We start from the raw sequence: 14,962 nt of genomic DNA on the forward strand, positions 1-14,962 counted from the left end.
CCCCTATTTAGGGCCACACTCAAAATCTATAAGAACAGCAACAGCCGCAGAGGGGTGAGCGCGATGTTTATAGAGGGCCAGATTTGCTAGTAGTGAGTATGGGGGGGGGGGGGTCAGCAACAATATTCTAGGTATTCGGGTCAGTCCGCGACTAGTGTACCCCCTCGATTTGCGGGTAGGAGATTTGATCGCCCAATTTATTCAGGTCAGGGATAGAGCTCGAGAGTTTCGAGTTCCCAGTTTGGAAGTGATTATAGTTGGAGCAGGCCATCAGTTTCACGATGCAGCCAGTGTAGGAAGTTACATTCGGATCTCTGTCGTCAGGGCTCAAACGTTTGTTATGCCTGTGGTCAGGTTGGGCACATGATGTGTAATTGCCAGCCGATGGGCGGTAGAGTTCGGGTTCAGCAGCAGGTTCTTCCTTGTCTGTATGCCTTGTTGGGCAAACCCCTAAGATTTCAGCAGGTCGTGGTAGGGGAAAAGGAGTAGCGTCTATTTCAGGTGGCACCCAGCCTCGTATTTATGCTTTGGCTGGACGCCAAAATCTTGAGTCCTCTCCAGATGTGGTTACAGTTATATTATCCATATTCTCCTATGATGTTTATGCATTGATTGATCCGGGTTCTACGTTGTCCTATATCACTCCTTATATCGCTGGCTGTATTGGGGTAAAACCCGAGCCAATTAAACCTTTCGAAGTATCTACTCCAGTTGGTGATTCAGTAATAGCTAGACAAGTATACAAAAATTGTGTGGTTGTGGTTTGTGACCGCCAGACTACAACTGATTTGATTGAACTAGAAATGCTGGATTTTGATGTGATTATGGGCATGGATTGGTTGGCCTCGTACTATGCTAATGTGGACTGCAGAACGAAAATAGTTGGGTTCCAATTTTCGGGCGAGCCAATGCTTGAATAGAAGGGTAGCACAGCATCTCCAAGAGGCAGGTTTATTTCCTATCTCAAAGCGAGGAAGATGATCGCCAAGGGCTATATTTATCACCTAGTCCGGTTTCATGATATCGAAGCAAAGCCGCCAAATATGCAGTCTATCCCGGTAGTAAATGTATTTCCGGATGAACTTCCAGGTCTTCCACCAGAGCGGGAGATTGATTTTACTATAGATGTGTTGCCAGGCACGGAGCCCATGTCTATTCCTCCTTACTGAATGGCTCCGGCAGAATTGAAAGAGCTAAAGGCGCAATTGAAAGATTTGCTCTTGAAGGGATTCATTAGGGCTAGTTCATCACCATAGGGAGCACCTGTCTTATTCTTGAGGAAGAAAGATGGTTCTCTACAAATGTGCATTGATTATAGGGAGCTGAATAAGGTGAAGATAAAGAATAAATATCCACTTCCGAGAATTGATGATTTGTTTGATCAACTACAAGGTGCCAAGTGGTTTTCCAAGATTGATCTGAGGTCGGGGTATCATCAAGTGAGGGTTAGAGAAGAAGATATTACGAAAATGGCTTTCAGAACTAGATATGGCCATTATGAATTTCTGGTGATGTCGTTTGGGTTAACTAACGCCGCGGTAGTGTTTATGAATCTGATGAATAATGTATTCAAGCCCTTTCTAGATCTGTTTGTGATCGTGTTCATTGATGACATTCTACTTTACTCTCGATCAGAAACCGAGCATGCAGATCACTTGCGTATTATCCTTGGAATTCTTCGGACTCGTGAATTATATGCCAAATTTTTTAAATGTGAGTTTTGTTTAAATTCTGTGACTTTTCTGGGCCAAATTATCTTGGCTGAAGGTAATCGAGTTGATATTTAGAAGATTGAAGGTGTGAAGACGTGGCCAAGACCTGCAACACCTACAGAGGTCCGTAGCTTTTTAGGATTAGCAGGATATTATAGAAGATTTATGGAAGGGTTTTCTTCCATTTCAGCACAATTAATGAAGCTAAATAAAAAATCAGCAAAATTCTAATGGACCGATACTTGTGAGCGCACTTTCCAAGAATTGAAAGATAGATTGACTTGAGCTCCAGTCCTGACACACCCAAAAGGATCAGAAGGTTATGTTGTTTATTGTGATGCCTCCGGCGTCGGATTGGGCTGTGTGTTGATGCAACACGGGAAGGTTATAGCCTATGCTTCCATGAAACTGCGAAAACATGAGAAGAATTACCCGACACACGATCTTGAATTGGCGGCGGTTATTCATGCTTTGAAGATATAGAGACATTATTTGTATGGCGTCCATGTTGATATTTATACAGACCATAAGAGCCTCCAGTATATTTTTAAGCAAAAGGAGTTGAATCTCCGGCAGAGACGATGGTTGGAGTTATTGAATGACTATGATGTGAGTATACTATATCATCCAGGAAAAGAAAATATGGTGGCTGATGCTCTTAGCCGCAAATCCATGGGCAGTCTATGTGGTGTTCGGCCGGAGAAGAAAGAATTAGTTCATGAGCTCCACCAGCTAGCTAACCTCAGAGTTCGTTTAATCGATTCAGGCAATGTGAGAGTTGATGTTCACAACCCATCTGTTTCATTCCGGGACATAGAGGTGAAAATACGTCAATATGAAGATCCCCAGTTGGGTCACTAGTGAGATACACTTCCTCAAAAAGAGAAGTCACCGTTTGAGGTTTCTATAAATGGAGTTCTTAGGTATCGAGGCAGGCTATGTGCTCCAGATATTGCATTACTCCCGTTATTCTATCCACCCAGGAGCAACCAAGATGTACCATGATCTTAAGCTAATGTATTGGTGGGATGGAATGAAGCAGGATATAGCAGAATTTGTAGCTCAGTGTCAAAACCCAGTAGGATTGTTACAAGCTATAGAAATTCCAACCTGGAAGTAGGAAGTGATCAATATGTATTTAAATGTAAGTTTGCCTCGTTCCCGACGCAAGTATGACTTCATATGGGTGATTGTTGACAGACTCACGAAATCAGCTCATTTTCTTCCGGTCAGAACCACACATTCCGCAGAAGATTATGCAAGATTGTATCTTAAAGAAATAGTGCGACTTCATGGTATTCCAGTATCCATTATCATAGATAGAGGAGCACAATTTACTGTTAAATTCTGGAAATCCTCTCAGGAAGGTATGGGAACTCAAGTGAGGCTTAGCACGGCATTTCATCCACATACTGATGGACAAGCTGAACGCACTATTCAGACCTTGAAAGACATGTTGCAGGCATGTTTATTAGATTTTGGAGGCAATTGGGATGATCAATTGCCACTTATTGAGTTTGCCTACAACAACAGCTACCATTCTAGCATCCAGATGACTCCGTATGAAGCTCTGTATGGAAGGAAATGTAGATCGCTAATTGGGTGGTTGAAGTCGGAGAAGCCCATCTGATAGGTCCAAAATTGATTCAGCAAGCAATGGAAAAAGTCAAACTTATCCGAGACCCATTATTGACAGCTCAAAGTCGCCGAAAATCTTATGCAGATAATCGCCGACGGAACTTGGAATTTCAAATTAGTGATTGGGTGTTCTTAAAAGTGTCGCCGATGAAAGGAGTAATGAGATGCGGCAAGAAAGGCAATCTTAGTCCACGATATATCGGACCTTATAACATTGTACGCAAGGTGGGCCAAATGGCTTATGAGCTGGACTTACCTTCAGAACTTGAGCCAGTTCATCCAGTTTTTCATGTGTCGATGCTCCGTAAATGTGTCAGAGTCCCTTCCAGAGTCGTGCCAGTAGATGATGTACAAGTTACCGAGAAATTGGCTTATGAAGAGGTGCCCATTGCCATACTAGATAGGCAAGTACGGAGGCTTAGAAATAAAGAGGTAGCCTCGGTTAAGGTTTTGTGGAGAAACAATAACCGAGAGGAAATGACTTGGGAAGTGGAAGAAGACATGAAGTTTAAATATCCGCATTTATTTCCTTCCCCTGAAGAGATTGAAGATGAGACGTCATTATCTCTAGGTATGAAATGCTTCTCTATTTGCTTTTGGGTCGTGTGTGGCCATGTCTTTTGGCTATTGCTATTGTAGCCCTAGGAGGCGATATTATTTTGGGTGTTGTGACAGGATGGTAGTACCATATTGCAGGGGAAACTCTGACAAAATTTCTGTAGAATCCCCGAGAACTCAACATTCGATGATGATTGTTTTTAAGGGGGGAGAATGTTACACCTCTCGTTTTCATTGTTGGAAAAACTTACAGCTCCCTAGTTGAGCATGCCTTGAAATGGAGATTTGTACTCGAGTATTGACATGCTAAGTATTTTTACCCTGCGTATGGAGGCACTAATAGGTATTCCAGGCCTATTACAGGATTAGAAGATTAACGAATTGAACCGACGCAGGCTGAGCAGATTCAGGGAAGCCTACAAACATCAGACATTATCAACGGACCATCGATCATGTAGACGGACTATCAATATGCACCGTCACTATGTTCTGAAAAAATCCTGATCTGCAGAAGAAGATCGACGAGATACGTCGACAGACCGTGACACGTCAACGGGCCGTTGATCTGCACCGTCAATAGGACTCCGCAACTTCTGATCTGTAGAAGCAGGTCGACGGACCGTCGACCCGCTCGTCGAACCGCTTCTCTGAAACTTTCCAGTTTTAGCTATAAATATATGAGTTGAGCTCCAAATTTTCAGATCTCTGTCTCTCTCTAAGTCTTGAAGGTTCTAGAAAAATTCTTTCATCATATCATCATATATCCAAGGGAAATCAAGGAGTAAACACCAAGAATTTTTAGAATCAAGTGCAACGATACTCTCTAGGGTTTGTGGAAACGAAGAATTTCTTTGGTGTTGAAGTAGGGCTTTCTCCAAGTGAAGTAATTCCATTCAAAGTCCATTCCTACATCATCAAAGGTAGGTTTGATGTACAATTCATGTTAATAAGATTATTTAGAGGTTAAAAGACTTGGATTATGGAAGGGAGGAGAATAGGGAGTACAAATATGGAAATAGTGATACTCTTGATTAATGACTTAACTTGAATAATAGTTCTTGACATGTTATGAGCACAAACTTATGGTGAATGATACGATTGATATTAAAGGAGTATTTTATGAGAATGAATACGATGTTGTAATAGAGGTATGGTTATGGATGATCTTGAAGGTGGATTTAGGAAGCAAACAATGTTTAACTTAAAGAATCTATTGATTATGTTATCATGAGTGTTCTTATTGATGTTTGAGGGTTATCTTATTTCATGGAGGCAGTTGCCGAAACTAAGAAAATGTCGCCAAATCTTCATTAGCTCTTAGTTGTTTTAGCTTAAGCTTAAGCATGTTTTCGATTGTCTAATCTTAGTACAAATTCTTTTGGAGGTAGAATCGCGAGCTTGAAAGGCAAGCAATTAGACGATAAAGTTGAGGAGATGTTCAAGTATGTGAGGCTATTCCCCTTCTTTCAAAGGAATGACTCTTACTTTATGAATTTTCCCCCCTATATTCCCATGACGTTCTTACATCTCTAAAGATGAAAGTTAAAGATCCTTAAGGGCTTCTTATGAGATATGTTCTATGTTGGTGATGATGATAATGATGCCTTCATGAGCTTGAGAATCCTATGTTTACGATTCATTGATGTTATTCCTTGTTGTTGCCTCACCTCATAATACTAGCTCTTTCAAGGCGAGGCATAGCGATGATGATGCTCCATAATGTAATCGGAGGTTCCTGACCTTTCGTCACTCTGATAGAGGACAACATTTATTTGAGCGCTTATGCACGCTTCATGATAAGTACATGTGTATGATTACACCGTGCCTAGACGGCCAGGCATGACACCGCTAAGGCGGGCGGCATATGATAACACCGTGCCTAGTTGGCCGGACATGACACCACTAGTAGGCGGCGTGAGATGATTACCCTGGACACGGGCTAATGATGTTACTGATTCAGACTGATTATGTATGTATATGTGATATGTTTGAAAGGTAAAAGTGAGCATGCATAATTCCGCCTCAAGAGGCAGCTACAGTTACGTTTTCTTCTTATGATTTCTATGTTTCCTTATTATATTATCATATATGCCTTACATACTCAGTACATTGTTCGTACTGACGTCCTTTTCTTTTTAGACGTTGTGTTCATGCCCACAGGTAGACAGGGGGACGGTGCAGATCCTTAGGAGGCAGATCAGCTTGCACGGGAGCACTTCCCCACTCCGGAGGTGCAGTTTCTGATATATTCTTTTGTGTATATATATATTCGGGCACGAAGGGCTCCTGTCCCGTCCTTATGTTCAGTACTCTAGTTACAGGTGCATAGATAGATATGTGTGGGTAGTAGACGCTTATGATCGCCCCAATGTATATTGTTATATGTATCCTTTTACAGCCGCGAGGGCTTATGTATATATATATATGTATTGTTTTGGTGATTGGGTGTGTACAGATTGGGTATGATGATGAGTGGTGCTCGGTAGTCCGCTCCGGGTACCCGTCATGGCCCACTGGCTAGGTCGTGACACAATTAGAGGATTATTATTGCAAATTGAGTTTTAATTGTTTACTTGTTTTAGTTATGACCATAATTGAATTAATCAATTCATGGTTTAAGGAAATTAGGGTCATTCTTACAAAATTTAGCCTCCTCGAGCCTTTGATTGAAATAAACAAATCCATTGGTTCAAATTAATTAAGGCCATTAATGTAATTTAATTTTTAATCTGCTAAATATGGCAATAATTGAAATAAAAACTTAGGATTAAACCAATTAAGGTCATATTTGCAAATTAAGCCCATTTGCCTAATTGCCCGCACTTTTAAATTAATTAGTAGCTAGGATAATTATGTCCTAAATTTGTTATAATTAAAGTGTTATGGTCAATAATCGATGTTTCAATTTTGCCCATTGTTTTCTTCACCCATCTTCCCCTTCATATACCTATACACACCTAATATACATATCTATAAATGTATAGTATACGTGTAGAAGAGGCCCCATTTCTTTCTAAAAATTCGAACTAGGCCGAGTCCAATGAGATGGATTGACCCGACCCAAAACAAAATCAGATAAGGTGGGGATAATACCCTTAAAAATATTTCATTCATACCAAACACACCCCCTCCTCTCTCATCTCTCTACTCTCTGACCCTAAACCCTAATAGCCGCCGCCTCGCTTCACTTCTCTCTCCTCTGCCACTTCTTTGCCAGAAGTGGCAGAATCCTAGGCGTCATAGTCACTAGCTAGTCCTTGCATGCCAAAAACGGGTAGCATTTAATGCTATCTCGTCTTCTCTCCACCATCTCTCACCAAACACTACCTAAAGGTAAAATACACTCTCTTTTTCTTGATTTTTTCGTCTGAATCATCTACATATGCATTAATTAGTTTTTGTTTTACCATGTTGAACCCTTGACTCTCATTGGTTCCTTTGAGGGTCAACTAGATCAAGGGGAAAAAGTAAAATCGAGTCATCCATGTTGGTTTTGCTTTGATCTGGATTGTTCATTTCGAGCACAAGCTTAATTTTCTGAAAAAATTGCTAGTCCCACATCGGTAGTGTAGGTTTTAGGATGAATTTTGGGGTTCCATAAATAGAACCCCATTTCTCAAAGAGGACATGTTTTGGAAGAGATGAAAAGCTTTATTTTGAGACTTTGACTCGAATTTTTAAAAGCTATTAGTAAAATTTTGCACTTAACTGTTACAGATTGAGTTTTCAAATTTAAAATTTTTTATTTTATTTTCTTGTATGGTGGTTGAGTTCAGGAGAAAAAGCACAAAGGCTTTCAAATCAATTATTCTCTGGCTGCGTTTAAAAAAGGTAATTTACTATCTTGTTTTTGCTTTGCTTTAAATTTCTATTTTTATTTAAGTCTAATGGTGTTTAGTGTAGTAATATATTATTAGTTAGCTCATGTTTTTGCTGCTTAATGCTATCTTGCTTAGTCTCTAACTTGTTCAATGGAGTAATGTGTTCTAATCGACTGTTGGTTGCTAAATGTTATGTTCTGAACATCTTGTTAAGGTTAAATACCCCCCCACCCCATCCCGCCTTGAATATCTTTTTTAAAGAACTAATATTTATTTTGATCATTGATAAGGTTATACTTAGTTATAAGCTCTAATATCTTAGCTTAAATGAATCTGTGAAGACTTGTTTGAAACAGTCTTAAAGAGTAATTGGCTTAACTAGGTAGAAGTTTCTAATTTGAGGCTCCTAAGCTTATATTGAAACTGGGAATGGAAGGATTTTGAATTGACCTTTGGCTATGAACAATTCATTTGAAGGTTAACATAGGCTTATGAAGCTATAGCATCACTTAGGCCAAGCTAGAACACCTAGATCATACCATGCTAATTACATGAGATAACTGTATATATGAATAGGGGCTATTCCTGTTGTCTATATCACAAGACCTTGCCATCCTCTACATCTTGTTCATGCCTAAGTCTTAAAAAAAACTAGCAACACTGAATGGGTCTCTGAGTCCTAATATGCTTTCTGGTTTTTGAAATGGTTAATCAAGAAAAAGAATTTGAATTACTTGAGTTTTGTAATTGAGGTTTAGTTTGAGTTTGAACATATAATGCTAGAAATCTGCATGAATGATATCAAGAAGGGATTTGAAAAGCTAAACAGGTTAACAAGAAATTTCTATATGTTGTTTGTATCCATGATACCTCTCCAGGACTAATCACCTAATAATTTAAGGCTAAAAGATGTAAATAAGGAAAGGGGAAAAGAAGTTTGATGTGAGCTTATCTAGGCCCTCTTTATGTCAACTGTTTGGTGTTCTTTTATAAAGTGATGTGTAGAAATGTTAAAAATTTAGTGAACATAGTCAAAGATGAGATTGATGGTGATGTTTGGTCTTCTTTGAGGATGAAATATGTTGTTGTGGTCCAGTCCTGATTTGTGCCATCTTAAAATCAACCTTGAAAAAATGGATGTATATGTGTGTGTGTTTTTTTTAACTATGTCATGATCAAAAGAGATTAAAACCAACTTCAAGATTAGAAGTCTAGGTTAAGTTGATTGAAAATACTAACCACATCATCACTAGTTAAGCTTTGGGATTGGTTTAATGATGAAATGACAAGGCCATAAGTGTATGTGGACAAACTATGAGTCACTTGACCTGAGGAAGCCTTTTAAAGGCACCTTGAGGAGAGGATTGAAAAGGGCTAAGTATAACTTGGCTCATGGTATCTTTCCTCCAAATAAAAGGTGCCATGGCATGCCTTAAAGGTCAATAGGATGCGTTTTACCATATATATATCCTTGATCTTTCACTCCAATCATCAGACCAGAGGGAGGGAATAAAAAATGAAACTGATACTGCCCAAATAGGCTGTATAATTAAAAGAGAGTCTGTCCATTTTGAGGTTGTTGATTTATGGAAACAATGAGGGATTTAGTTAGGCTGAAGGTTTGGTATTAAGTCTCGTATTGAAATTAAATACTAAGTCCAAAATCATATGATCTGCTTGGAGTTCTTTGTGTTTCCCATTCTTTTTTTTAAGACTCTGCTAAAGGTAAAAAAAGATACAAATTTCACTTTTAAAAAACAACTATAGCTTGGAAGGCATTATACTTTGTTTGCATACCCCATTGCCTATTTTGTTTGGAAAGGTTTGAAGTGAAAAGGGTCATCCCTCTATTATGTTTGTTTATTCAAATATGATAAGTCTTGTGCCATTGAGATTAACTCTATGCTGTCTAAACTGCTGAGTTCTATACTCTTTGTGTCTTGGCTTATTGGTTCATCACTCTCTTACACACCTCTGGTGTGTTAGGTGAGTGGTTAGGATGCAAATAGCCATCTGTGGTCTGTCCTCATTTGGTTAAGCCAGTACTCTTCTATGCTGTTTCTAATGTTGGATATTATGGTGTTTGGTTTTGACTAAGTGACTTGGCATCTTATTGAGTATTATTATTAAGAGGCATTCAGAACCTGGTGATGGCTGAGTTGGGCCCATATGAGGGCTTGATTGTTGTGAGCTTGCTTCCAGTGTTGAATATTTGAATAAATTGAGTTTAAGTTGGCCTTAATCTAGGTTGGAACAGTACCTAAAAAGAGGATTGAGGATTAAACCAATCCAAAATTTAGAATAAGTTGAAAGCTGAATCGATGTCCTAAGATGGTATACATCAACCATATACATGAGATAGGTAAAATAAGTAGTGTAGATGTTACACTCCATAATAATCCGTGCTACTTGAAGTAAAACAAGAAAAAAATGAGTTATGAAGGCTCAAGGAAAGTTAGTCGAGTTAGTAAGAATATCGTTATATATATGGTTGCCTTAAGTATCCCGAGGTGACATGGTAACCTAAAGGATTTGAAATCATGTTATGAGTATGTATATGAGTGTGTATATGTATGTATAAGAGGTTACATGAGGTTGGAAGAGGATTAGAAGTTAAACGAAATGAATCGGAACAACTTCAGTAAAAATTTCGGACCCGATTTTAGCCTATATTGTAGGAGGCATATCTCCTAGCATATGAGGAGTTGTAAGGTGTTTCAAAAGCCTAAAATTAAATTCATCGAGTCTAGTTTCCAACGCAACAAACCGCTCATCAAAATGATATCGGGATAAGGAGATATGGACGATTCAATTTGGGCTGGCAGGGCAGCAAGTTTGGACCCGACCCAAACACTCATATTTCGGCCCATGAGGCCCATTAAACTTAATATATAAGCCACCACTTTTCCCTATATCACTTCACACGACTTAAACAGATCCAAGAACCCTTATTTTCTCTCCCAAACCCCCTTTCTAATTGAGCCATCATATAAGCTAAATCCTAGACCCTTGACATGATATTAGTTAAAGAGAAGTTGTAGCCTAAGTTTTCCTTGTGTTGTAAGCAAGAAGCTGGAAAGAGGAACAAGATTCTTGAAGATTCTGATTGTTAAAGGTAATTTCAACCTCCAACTCATGTTATTAATTTGGATTAAAGGTTTAATATGGTGTATACATGGAGGAAACGTTGATATACAAGCGATATATGGACTTAGATGTTATCGTAAGTTAGGGACTGTTGTTGTTGAAGTTGAAGTGGGTTGTGTGCTATAAACTTAGGTGAAATGATGCTTAATATTCTTGTACATGTATTGGAAATGGATTGAATGTGTTGTAGTATGGATAAATGAATGAAAATCATGAAGTTGTTGTAGTTGTGTTGAAGCCGTGTGAGGGGGCTGTTTTAGAGGAATTTGTGGACTGTTTTGTGTCACATTTTGATTGTTGTTGTTATGGACATTGTGGTGTATTGTGTGCATGTTGAATATGTGAATTAAGGTGTTAAAGAAATGAATTATGTTGAAGCATATAAGCAGTCCAAAACAGTGGACTGTTTTAGTGCTAGAGGTGAATTTGTATGTGTTGAGTGTTGATTGTTGTTGTGAACGTTTAGTGAAAGTGAAGTGCAATGATTCAGGTCGAAATTGGAATGAATTGTGGGCTGTTATAAGAATGTAAATGATGCTAAAACAGTTCCAAGGATCATGAAAGTAATGTCATTAAACATGTTGTTGTCGTTGTAAGGTTTTAGTGTCGACAATGTAGCTATTTGCGTACGAATTTGGTGATATATTTATCTTGTGACTGCTGGTCGTATTTTACTGAAATTATATGAAATGAAGACATGAAATAATGTGTAAGAATCATATGTGGTTTGCTTGGTATGTTCGTAAACGTTTGCAAGAATTCCGGGCACCTTTATGTTGTTGGTTAGGGACTGTTTTGGGCGTGTTGATTGGTTAGGGACTGTTTTGGGCGTGTTGTGGTTAGGAACTATTTTGGACATGTTGTATTCTTTAAATTGGAAATACTAATGATAGTTAAGAATATATATTGTATTTACGTTGTTTGGGTTGTTGTAAAGTTGTTACACGAAAACGTTAAGGCTACGGATTATTAGGAGTAACTTGAGAATGTAGTAGCCGTATGTGAATCGTTATGGAATGTTGTGAATGTGGGCTATTTGGAATGTTATGTGGGCTGTCCGGATTGGTATTGAACATATGATTATTGATGTTGGGGTGGTTGTATGTAGTTGATTTGAATGCGAACGAAACGTCGTCTAAATGTTTGAAAGGGATTGTTGACGTTAAAGTACGTATTGAATTCCCTCGTAGACTAATTGTAGCTCTTGATGTCTTGATATAGGATAAGTGTTTTTGGGCAGCAAGTACAAGTTATAATACGACTAAACGCTAAAGGTATGTAAAGCTTATTCCTTCTTTTCTTGGCATGTCCTAGACGTAAGTATGAAATGATATGAACCTTGGGGTAAATTCTATTCTCTAGTTCCATGCATGACTTATGATTCTATATTTCCTTAATGCTATTGTCACGAGCCTACTACATGATTGACTAATGAATGATGTATAGAAGTTCCTACTCTTAAAAGAATGGCATGAATAGAAGTATACTTGATTTTAAAAAGCTACATCATGAAAATTGATACATGTACATGAAAGCTGAAACGTTCCTTGCTATGGCTTATAATGAGAGTTGAAAAGAATTGAATATGATTATTATCCCAATACTTTAGAGCTGGTTAGTTGCTTATCTATTGAGTCTCAAAAGATGCATTTCATATATGTGGTTGCTTATTATTCTGCTCGTGCTTATCGCTATATCCTTCACTGAGTCCCGGGCCAGGACACGTTCTCGTGCGCACATCTACTATATTATTACCGAGTCCCTCATTAAAGGGCCGGGACACGTATATGTTTATGTTTATGATGCTATGACTATATTCACCGAGTCCCTCACTAGAGGGCCGGGACACGTTATATATATATGATGATATGATGATGTGATGATATGATGATATGGAGATGGTGGCCAGGAGGGCATATATATTCCTTATTACCGAGTCCCTTACGAAAGGGCCGGGACACGTCTATGTGCATGTTTATGATACTATGATTTTAATTACCGAGCCCCTCACTAGAGGGCCAGGACACGTATACATGTTATATACAGAATGATTATGCAGCTTTGATTACAAAACACTATATTGACATTGATATGAGAATGATACAGATGAAATATGTTCAAAGGCAAGTCTTTATGAAATTCTGTTAGTTGCATTGAGTCCTATACATCTTATCTCAGTATGAGTCTATCACTATGTTTCATGCTTTACATGGTCAGTACATATTCCGTACTGACTCCCTTTCTTTGGGGGGCTGCGTTCATGCCCGCAGGTACAGACGTTCATTTCGGAGATCCGCCAGCTTTGGACACTTATTCAGCTATTTTGACTGCTCCTTTGTTCCGGAGCCTAGCTTGTGGTATAACTCCCTTATGTTGAATTCATATGAGTTTATTTGGGTACGGCGGGGCCCTGTCCCGCCATATGATACAGTCATTACTCTTAGAGGTCTGTGGACATTTGTGTGGGTCTGTTTATGGTTGTTGACGCGTTTTATGATTATGACATATGTTTGGGGCGTACCCATTCGTAATGGCAGCCTTGTCGGCTTGCATATATATGTATGTTTGGTATGTTGCATATCGTGGCAGCCTTGTCGGCTTGCGTAGGAATATATATATGTTGTTGTTTAAAAATTTTAATTATTCAGGAGACAGGTGCCTACGACATACAAAAAAAAATATTTTGACAGCTTTAAAAAAACACCATACCTTTTTATACAAATAAGTTCATGACGTACTAGTTATAAATGATTATAGTTAACAAGTGACATGAGTGTCCAATTCGGGCACTAGTCACGGCCTACGGGGTTGGGTCGTGACAGAAGTGGTATCAGAGCAGTTCGTCCTTGGAGTGTCTACAGACCGTGTCTAGTAGAATCTTGTTTATCGGTGTGTTGTGCACCACATCTATAAACTGGACGCTACAGGGCATTTAGGATGTTACCTTTCTTTCATATCACAGATCGTGCGATAGAGCCCAGTCATAGGAAATGAAATTCTTTATACTAACATTTGATTTCAGCTGAAGGACGGCATCGACAGAAGAAAGTGTTTGACGATATTGGAAGTTCCAAAGTACGCAGGTAAGCAAAGGTACGAAAGGTATATGTCGAGTAAGGTATGGAAGTGCGATTGAAATGTAAAGTTGAAAATTGAAAGAGAAAGTATAACTGGTGCAGTTTGAGTAGGGCATACGAGTTATGTTCATCATTTTTATATTGTTGTTGATATTGGGAGCTCTGTGTGGCTATGATACGATATGATATATACGTATAAATGTTGGCCCTGTGAGGCATTGTTGGTATTTCCTGCGTGCAGGCTTTGGGATAGTAAGAAGTACAGAGAAAACGCTGCCCAAATTTTCCGAGAAATAGAAAAAGAGAATGAGGTATAGGTTTGTAATATGTTTTGAAAGGTTGTGTCAATAGTAAGGATAGGATTTGACTAAGTTTCCAATATGGATGACCTCGAGAAATAAGTCGACTACCGAATCGATGGTAATAGTAATTAGGAAGTCGATATCGATATGGTAAAAAGAAGAATTTGGAAAGGGTTTATGATACTAAGAGATGATTTAGAAAAGGCTGGATAATCTTGATAACGTGTTATAGTAAGGTACCAACTGAATTGATAAGCAGGGATAAATTATGACGAGTTTATAGTAAAAGAAGTAGTAGTATGATTAAGATGAGAGTACAGAGAAAAACGAATTGTGACGGATGCGAATGTATTGGTAAGACAGGCTGTGAGGTGGTGAAGGATAAGATTGACTAGGAAGGGTAACAGGTTAAGTATGCTTATACAACACTAATTTAACATTCGAGGACGAATGTTCCTAAGGGGGGAAGTATGTTACACTCCATAATAATCCGTGCTACTTGAAGTAAAACAAGAAAAAAATGAGTTATGAAGGTTCAAGGAAAGTTAGTCGAGTTAGTAAGAATATTGTTATATATATGGTTGCCTTAAGTATCCCGAGGTGACATGGTAGCCTAAAGGATTTGAAATCATGTAATGAGTATGTATATGAGTGTGTATATGTATGTATAAGAGGTTACATGAGGTTGGAAGAGGATTAGAAGTTAA

At 38.6% G+C, this 14,962-nt stretch overlaps 1 long non-coding RNA gene across 1 annotated transcript; it reads left to right on the forward strand.

Moving 5' to 3' along the window:
* The first annotated feature begins 10,576 nt into the window (after positions 1-10,576).
* Positions 10,577-13,558, forward strand: LOC132638490 (uncharacterized). The gene is made up of 3 exons (XR_009581763.1): positions 10,577-10,844; positions 12,098-12,150; positions 13,147-13,558. It is a non-coding gene; the product is annotated as an uncharacterized LOC132638490 (long non-coding RNA).
* The last annotated feature ends 1,404 nt before the right edge of the window (positions 13,559-14,962 follow it).

Source organism: Lycium barbarum, chromosome 4 (genome assembly GCF_019175385.1).
Source record: "Lycium barbarum isolate Lr01 chromosome 4, ASM1917538v2, whole genome shotgun sequence".
In the NCBI taxonomy this organism is placed as follows: Eukaryota; Viridiplantae; Streptophyta; class Magnoliopsida; order Solanales; family Solanaceae; genus Lycium; species Lycium barbarum.